Here is a 10307-nt window from a genome sequence, read left to right as displayed (position 1 = left end):
CTGCAGAGAAACACACAAGTGGAAAGAAGAAGCCATAAATGTTGAAAATCTCAAGCTTTCCCTGAACAGGCTGTCTGTCATTTCAGAATGAGATGCTTGGGACACTTAGATGAACTCACTGGTGCTCAACGGGTGCTGGTTTGGTGAGCTTAGAATGTGAGCAATACAACCTAGCAGGAGAGGAAACATTAAGGAATATAACACATTTTCTTCTCAGAGCATCCAAGCAGGAACAAAGCAGTGCACAATGCTGGAATGCACTAACTGTAATGTGACATGCTAAACTCTTAGTAAAGAAATTATTTTTTTGTGGACCCAGGCTACCTGTTAGAAAATGGACCATCCAGCAAACAGAAATGTCTCCATGTAGTGAGAAGATTCTTGGTGCACAAATTATCTTATAGTAAAGACCATAATTATGGTAGGGGACATTCTTCAGGAAAAGATCTGACTTTAAATAGTTACCTTGTAACTTAGTTGGTGCAACCTTCAGCAAATCACCTCACTTTTCTGAGCCTTGATTTTGCCACCACCTTCTAGAATTTCCCTGATGATTAAATTTACTGCTTAAAATGTCAAGTCTCGCAGCTGGGTATGGAGATCAGTGATAGCCCACTTGCTGGCATGTGTGAGGAACTGCATTTGATTCTCAGCACCACATATAAATAAAGTTCTATCAACAACTAAAAAATAAAACTAATTTTTAAAGTGTCAGTCTCAGACACACCAGACAATTCTTCTTAGGTTCTTTTTTAAATATTATAACCTCTTTGATTTATAAATTCAAAATAAAATTATATAGGGATAATGAAAGAAATATATAACATTATTTCTTCCAGTGTTGTTTAGAGAGAGGTGATTTTATGCCATTTGGTTTATATTACAATTTATTTCACCTGAGATTTTGGTTGGCTTCTCAAGTACAGCAGGATACAATTAGATGCAGGAAAATAGTATTTGATAAATGCTCGGTTTCTCCCCAGTGAACTACTGTTCAGGCTACTCCGACTATTCCAGAACTCTTTTTTAGTTAGTCTCAAGGACTCATCGGAAAAAGGGAGGTCAGGTCCTCCCAAATTCACACACTGGCCAAAACAAACATAACTCTCTATTTTAGTAAAACAAAATGCTAAAAGAGATTTATGACACATGCTTTGCGTTTTTATGATACCTGTTTTTATCTCTGGCATACCAAGATTTTTACAAGAACATATTTTCAATGCTAAGAACATAATTTCAATAATAGTCATATCTTAAAGCAACAAAATCACTATAAAGTGGCTCTCACAGAAATCCCTGAATATAATAAAAGCATCTTTGAAATTTTATGTAGTAGCAACACAGCTCATTGAAAATGGCTGGTTTCTGTGTAGAGAGCTCAGTTAATAGACATGTTATTTTATCTATTCTTATTATACCCAAAACAAGTGTTTACTATAATCCAAATGTATTGCTCAGTTTAAGGGACATTATTAAACTAAAGGTAACAGCTATCAAACAGTCACCAATGTAAACTGTTTTGCAATGTCTGAAACAGGAGAGCTACCTGAAGTCTACAGTTTGAACAGCACTCAGTGCTGAGCCATTTGGCAGTATCTCCAGTTGCATCTTAGTCAACCCATACTAGGGCTGTTCTCTGCCTGATCCAAGAAGGTAGATAACAGTAGTGAGTAGGAAACCTGAACCACCTCTCTTGAACTGACTTATAACATTGCTCCATGCCTCTTCTGCTGAAATTTCCTGAAAGCACCAGGATTCCTTACACCTTTGCTCTTTCAAACACCTGGAATGCTCAAAGAACAATGCTGCACAACATTTAAATCAGAATGAATGGAGACACAGCTTAAAACTGTTGCTTTTGGGCCAAATCCTGGTGCCAAGGAATATCTCCACTCCTGCCACACAATGTTAACTTACAACAAGTGTTGTCTCCTCAAAGTTACCAATTTATATTCAGTTTAGGTTTGGTTAAAATTTAGATTCTACATCACCCACTGAAAATAAAATAACGTGAGCATAAACCCTGAGAAGATATTCTTAACTAATATGAATCAGCACTGGGTAACTCAGACTTCAGATGTGGCTCTGAGGAATCTCAATCTGAAGCAAGCAAACCATGTGAGAGAATGTGTCCTTCAATGACAGGCAAAATATAGTTTCTTTCCTTTTTTAAAAAATATGGACAAATACTTTCTCTTCATAAAAAAGTTTCAAGATAATTTTCTTCCAGAATATCAAAAAACCCCCATCCTTTCTGTGCCATGTCCACTCACTGAAATGTTTTGCACTCTTATTGTTCTATTTAATTGATACTCTGTAATAAAAGACACAAGGCTCCCAATTAAGTTCCCTATGGACTAGATTCTTTCAATGTATTGAAAGGAAAGGCTTTGAACTGAATGCTAAAACAAAAATGGTGAATTGTGTCATGAGGCTAAAGTAATTGGGAGCAACATGGTGCTCTGTCTCATCAGAGCAGATTTCCCCTCAAATCTCTGACTAATGGAAAAACAGAATTCACCTGCCTAAGTGCCTATTTTCTACAGAGATATACAGGAGATAAAGAGAGGAGGAAGGACATAATTGTGATGTTTTCAAAAGTAGATATTAGCCTTGTTTTAGCTTGGACAGGCCTTTGAAGATAGTGCTTTTTACTTCAAGGTGGTCTGTAGGAAATTTTACCATGGCAACAAGACACTGTGGCTGTCATTTTACTGGTACAGCACATCAGTGTTCAGGCAACAAATGCCTCTGGAAGGATCCTGACCACATGCCCAGATAGATGAACATGCCCAGACAGGCTCAGCTTCCTCTCTTCTGGATAACTGAGAACTGGCATTAAAATAAGGAAAAAAAAATAATAGCTATTACTGTTTGATACTACAGGAAATCCTTTCACTTTATAAACTAATTACCATAAATACAGATTTAGTTAACTTTAATTTTTAAATGTATTTTCATAATCTGTTAGACCTATATAGTATTACTAAAGAATAACACTTGCAACAATGAGGCAGGGTTCAGCTTTTTATAACTTAACTTTCTGTATCTTGTACACACTGTATCTTGTATATATTTGAAAAATATGCCAGGGTCATAGCAGGACTATATACTAAACACAGCTCTATGAACATAAGCATGTATCTGCAGAATCCAGATAGACTCCAGCATCTAAAAAGCATCTATGTAAACAAGAGTCAGACTTTTAAATCAACCAAACTAGACCTCATTGTGAATTAGAGAAAGGAATATTATTTTGTAATTTGTAGTATTCATTTTTGATATATACATAACCAACAGAACTGGAGGTTGGTAAAATGAATTATACATTTATCTTAAACCCTTTATACCCTTCTGAAGAGAAGTGTTATTTCATCATGAACAGACTCCTCACACAGCACTGTGCAGATTTCTGATTCCTTTCTCTTTATTATCTTCGTGGAGGCTCAACTCATCCGTTTCTTCCAACAAAGTCTCAGGGTTTGTGTTATGTGGTTAATTTACAGGAAGCTGAACTCTGCACACAACAATTAAAGTAAGTGAGAACACAAGTATTTGTACTTCACTCATACATTGGAATGCTGCTCTTAAAATACAACTATAATTTGGGCTGGAATTGCAGTTCACCAGTAGAGCACTTGCCTGACATGTGTGAGGCATTGGGTTCTATTCTCAGCACTGCATATAAATAAATGAATAAAATAGAGGTATATCAACAACTAAAATTTTTTCAAAAAATTATTATTATAATTTTTTTTCTATACTGAAATTCTTCTTTTCATTCTATTCTCTTATTCACCATCTTGCTGTTAAGTTTCTGAATAAATACGTACCCCCTGAGAGAAGCAGCACCGATATCTTTCAGGTATGCACACCAGGGTCACAAGTTGTTCAGAGAAAGAAAATAGAGATACTCACCTGAACAGAGATGAACACCATCAATTCTGTAGGAGAAGAGGTCATTGCCAACGCTATTGCAGCACAACTCTTCACTGCCTCCAGGGTAGGGAGAGGACCCCTCAGTGGAATTGAGCCCACTTGCAGGTGAGTCTCTTTCACTATCATGAAGGATTTAGTGTGTCCACTATCAGTTCATAGTACCACTTCTTATAATAAGCAGAACCTTCACTGATGTCCAAGAAGATGTTGGGCCTGATGCTTTAAAGAGAGGAGAACAGCATGTAAATGAAGGCCAGGCCTCTCCCTGTTCTGATCCTTAATCCTGCTTCTCTAGAGTGCCTTTGTAATGTATCTTCTTCAATGCTACAGAGAGGTTAAAACAACTGCTGAGGCAGTACAGAGTAACAGCCTCCAGCTCATTTCAGGGAACATTGCTTGCTTTTTGGCATACTGCACAATGCCATTCAAGGGTCTAGGAATTTGTCTATTTTTCACTGCATCATATTTTATATCATTAATAAAATGTAAGCCTCAAAGGGGACAACTTAGGGGACACATCTGAACTAATGGGGTTGTTATTAACCCAGGACACACAGACAGTTCCTAAGCTGAGCTTCACATCACACAGATGTGAGGCTGAAGCAGTTCCTGCCCTTCATGAAAGAACCAAGGTTACAAGTACAGGCTGCTCCCTCCATGCCCTACTGTGGACTGAAGACTTTTTAGCAATTGGTATTTAATTCTCCTTTATGAGGGGACCTACAGTCTGCAGTCACCCCAGGGATTAGTAATAGTGTCAGGAAATACTACTCATTAGGGTAGGTCTGTTATGTAAGGAAGAATTAATCTAATCCTGTTCAAACAATGCAAGGCAGGATACACCACTCACTCAACATTTTGTCTAAAATAAGATGAAGTAGCATGTCCCTCCAGGCAGCCACTAAAAGCCAGAGTCACTGCCACCACACAGAACGGATTGTTGACTGAGAAGTGTGTTGCTGGTCCTGTTTGTTTACTTAAGGGGATAGGAAAGGTGAAAGTGACAGGGCATGGCAGTTAAGAGCTGGATCTTTAGATGGACCTGAGTCCCACCTCCAGTTCTGCACTTCTCACCAACAATCTGGAGGTAACAGGCATACCCAGGAATGTACACACACACAAACTGACAGTATAGAGCACGTGGCTTGGTAGCTGGCATTTTATACTCAACAAACATTAGATTCTTTAAAAGACAAATATAACTGTAGATGTCATTTTAATGGCTATTTGTGGAATTTATTGTATTTCAGACTACTTTTTATTGTATATATTGGGCACCTTAAAGTGATATTGAAGGATAATCCTTTTTAACATACTGTAAGAATGCATGACATGATTGCATACAATGACAGCCCTGTTTAGTTGTCAGTAGCATTTCCTAGAAATATCAGTTCCAAATCTATTCACACATTAACATGAACAGAAGCTCTTAGACACGTGTTTGTGATAAATACATATTTTGTTTGGCCCATCTATTATTATCTCACCTTCTTGGTAGAAAACAATACTTACATCATTCACAAGAGAAATACACTAACAATCTTAATAAAACTTACCAATCATCTGTTCCTGGTTGGACCAAGTGCTTTTTCCCCATATTATGTATTTGTGGCATCCTCCATCTGAATTTACCTGATAATATGGTTCACAAGACAGGTCTTCAGTAAAGGATCATGTCTTCGAAGGAGACTGTCTCACATATGAGATGCTAGTTAGACTGGAGGGTGACCCCATGGCAAACACAGAATGAACATAAGACATCCAGGACCTGAAAAAAAAGCCAATTCTAGGCGAGTCTTATTGGCCTTGGATCCGGATTTGGCAGCATCTTCCAGGAAGAAAACCCACACCCAGGTACATCTGACTCAGCTGTTTTAACACATGTTGGGCTTTCCACTGGTTCTCCAACTTCTCTTCACACACAAATCAATAGCTGTTCAGGCCCGTACTGACACTATGAAGCAACACTGACCAGTATTATCCATCTGGTGTCCCCAATAAAGTTCATGTGCCAGAAATAAGATATCTAATGTAGCAATGTTCACAGGGGAAATGACTGGATCATGAGAGCTCTAACTTAAATCAGTGGATGGATCAATAGCTTGAATGGAGGACTGTAACTGTAGGAAAGTGGGGTACAGATGGAAGAAGTAGGTCACAGGACACATGCCTTAGGGATCTATATTTTTTCCCTGGCCCCTCACTGGCTCTACTTTCTGGTTGCCATGAGTTTAGCAGCTCTGCCCTGTCATGGCATTGTACCAAGGTGTTCTGCCTCGCTCAAAATCATTCATGGTGATGAAGTCTGCTGACCATAAACTGAGCCTCTGAAACCCTGAGCCAAAATAAACTCCCCCTCCTTTAAATTCTTCTTGTCTGAGTCACAGCATCAAAAAGCTTCCTAACACATAGTACCTGAGTGAAGGCTTTAGACAGTTAGTGTAGTGTGTTTCACATACAGAGAGAGTGGGGGGGGGGGAGACAGACCACACAGGGCCAGGTTATGGGCATCTTGGAACCACAGATATAATCCTGAAATAACAAAGTCTTCTTCATGAAGCTCCTTCCATCTCCTTGAGGTTTACAGTGTAGAAACTTTCTCAGTTTGCAAAATAAGAGAAATATAAAAATAAATACAAAGAAAATATAAATACACAATAATATGCTAATGGAAAAAGGATAGAATATTACTTATCTTAAAGTTTGAAAAAGAAAGAAACTCTCATTGTGAGCATAAATTTGAAAAGCTTCATGAGTACATTCATGTTTCTTCACTTGGGAGCAAGCCTACATTGTCAATAATGGCAGTGCCTAGCAGCCATGACCCCAATGAACACAGCACATGGTGTCTCCACTCCCCTCCCTCACCAAGTACACACATATACATCTACACATATGTCTGAGAGTTATACAGAATTGGAAGGGCCTCTGAAGCATCTTGCAGAAAAAATCCTCACCCCTCAGAGTTTACTTTCCTAAAAAATAAATATAGATTGTCTGTTTTACAAAGGCAGAATATAAAAGTAACTCTATGGCTTTCATGATCTACAGTAAACCCCAGTCACAATTCACTAGAAAATGGTTTTCAATGTTAATTTCTTTCCATATAATTTGTTAAAATATGAATGTACATTTAGTTTAAAAATCACCCCAAAATATCTTGACATAATTTGGAGGTTGTTCAAAATAAGTGGCTGATTTCCAATAACCTACTGGAAACTGAAAATCAATAGTAGCAGAAAATAATAATATAAAAACCTGCTAAGTTAAAGAAGTTCTCTTAAGTGTAGCAGAACTCTTTGCTTTTTTGTCATTCAAAATGCAGCAAGGTGGACTGGGGATATAGCTAAAGGGGTACCACGCTCACCTGGAATGCCTGTGGCGCGAGTTCAATCCTCAGCACCACATACAAAAACAAAGATGTTATGTCCACTGAAAACTTTAAAAAATAAATAAATATTAAAACTCTCTCTCTCTCTCTCTCTCTCTCTCTCTCTCTCAAAACAATGCAGCAAGGAAACAAACTCAGTCATTCTGAGCTGATGTTAAACTAATATAGGAAATGAAAAAAGACTTTTTAAGATAAGTCATGCTAATTAATGATGTTTTATTTGGCTTTTTCATTTTTCTTTACAGAAAACATGACAGTGTATTTCTATAAATAAAGTTTGTCATTGTTGTTTTGTTTATGTTTTGCATTCTCCATCACATTCATATACAGACTCTTAAGGCCACTTTTCACTGCAAAGGCAGAGCCAAGTGTGTGTGGCAAAGAACTTACTGTCCATAGAGCCTATGGCATTTGCTATCTGGCTGCTCTGGGCTGATATTTGTGTCTCCCTGAAATTGGTATGTTGAAATTACAACCTAAGGAGATGGCATTATTAAGCAGGGCCTTCTGGGAGACAATTGGGTGATGAGGGCAGATCCATTATAAAGAGGACTAGTTCCTTTAGGAAGGAGGACCCACAGGAGATTGTACCTTCCACCATGGAGGATAAGCTTTCTATGAGAAGAGGAAGCCCTGCCAGACACCAACTCTACTGTGTCTGATCCCTAAATTCTCATCTTGCAGAACAGAAAGTAATACCTTTCTGTTGTTCATAAATACCAATTTCAAGGTACTTTTTCATAGCAGCCCAAAGACAAATTTTGGCCTTTTACTGCAAAAGTGAATGAATCCCTGCTATAGATTTGATCATTAGGAATAAAAGACAAAGAAAATAAATTCTTTTGTAAATAAATATTCATGAAGGTCCATAGCATACATGTAAAAGGACACTAAAGAATATGTAAGACTTCATTTCAGAAATAAACATCACAGAAGCCAGGAATAATAACATGACAATAAAACCCTGACTTTTCTTATATGTGACTTAGTCTAATAGAAGGACTTCAGAATTATGGCTTTTACTATTAAAAGTTTTTTTTTTCAATTTTTTCTTGGTCAGATCCAATAAGTAAACACTGAGTTTAATTGTACACTTTGTAACATACTAGTTATGATCAAAAAACATCAGAGAAAAACATAAATATTTTCAACTTTTGGAATAAGTTGTAAATATGCTGGTTTATTAAAGTGAAAAATCTCAAGAAACTGGAAACACCAGAGGTCTCATTTTTCAAAACAAACAAACAATATACAATTATTTGCAATTTAAATTTTACTAAGGTGTTCCTTGAGCCCTTGATTGATTAATAAATATCAAAGCAACACTCAACTAAAGATGATTTGACCAGTAAATAGTAAATATATTAAATAAGGCCCAGAAATAGCAATGTTTCATAAAGCTTATTGTTACATCTCAAAAAAAAAAAAATTAAAAGCTTGGAAAATTTTAATAGTATTACGACAATGAGACAATTAATAATGTGCTAGTAAGGCAAAATAATTGGATTTTTCCAAGTGATACTAAATTATTTTAGTGAATTTTTAATAACATGGAACTACATAATCTATAATATAAAATTCTGAGAGTAGATATACGTTTTCATTGCAACTGTGTACTTATATGAAATACTAATTTCAAAAGTGACCACAAGCTAATACATAAAAATATTAGTGCTGGTTATTGCTGGACAGTATACACTTCTTTCAGTATTTCAAAGTTCTGTGAAATGAATATGAATAAAACTGGCTGAAACTCCTTCTCATGGTATTAATATCTTGGGAAAGAAAAGCATGCACATAAGGAAGTGAAGGGGAGCACAAGTCATGGTCAGGATGGCTCCATGAAGGAAAACGTCCAAGGAACATCTTTGTTTTGTTCTGGATACTCCATCCATCAACAATGATGAGGCTATAAGTGTCTCAGTTAAATGTTAAGGCACAAGAGCCCCTGTGGGTTCATGAATTTGAGAGGTTCAATAAAGATACATAACTGTTGCTTTATCCCACTCATTTAAATCAAATTTCAAAAAGTGATATATCTTGTATTGCATCCAAGTTTGCTTCCCCTCAAGGGTGGGCATAGCAATCTGGAGAAACTGAAGATACAGGAATGAAATAAACCTGGCCTGAGCTGACTGGAAGCTTAATTTTATCCTGGTATGAAAAGAAACTTCTACTTACCCAAAACAATCAGTAGGAGTTGGATAACAAAGGAATATGTAGCATAATTACAACAAATTTTAAGTGTTTACTGTGAATTTTGAATGTCACAGTTTGAAGTACCATCAGAAGAGTATTTTTGTTTGCAATTTTAATTCACAGCAATTTGAAGTCAAGAAACTGAGTATCAATAAAATATGAAATTTATTTTCTTAACATTTTTAACAAGTAATTAGAGAAAGAGAAAAATACAAAAATACAATGTGCATTTCACTTGTTTTGTGTAACAGAGCCCAATTCATGAAATAAATAGAAGTTATTCTAAATAGTAGTCCCACATATCACCAAAATAGAGAAAGATAAATGGATTAAAATTGATACTAATATACAAAAATATGAAGGTTTGAAGATAACAATGGCAAATAAGGACAGGCAGGAAAAACACATAATTGCACATACTTCAAACTTTTCATAAAGGTTTTGAGGTGAAAGAACAACATATTCTCACTATATCTTGAACTCATGTAAAGTTGAGAAGAGAAAGTTACAGAGATTAAGATTAAGTACAACAGAGCATGGCAAAATAGAACAGGGGGAGAAAATTTTTTAAAAATGGAAGTTAGTGTCTCACATTCTTATTCACATATGAATGTCATGGAAAAATCCAAAAGCAAAAATGAGTGATGTAGGGTGTGTTTTGGATTTTGTTTTGTTATTGTTGTTTTTATAGAACATAGTGAACCCAGGAGTGCTTAATCACTGAGCCACAATCCCCAGCCCCTTTAAAAAAATAGTTGTATATGGACAAAACTGAACC

This window comes from Marmota monax, unplaced genomic scaffold (assembly GCF_021218885.2).
Source record: "Marmota monax isolate L192 unplaced genomic scaffold, Marmota_monax_Labrador192_F-V1.1 WCK01_AAM20220418_F8-fsc00755, whole genome shotgun sequence".
In the NCBI taxonomy this organism is placed as follows: Eukaryota; Metazoa; Chordata; class Mammalia; order Rodentia; family Sciuridae; genus Marmota; species Marmota monax.
This window is presented reverse-complemented; position numbering follows the sequence as displayed.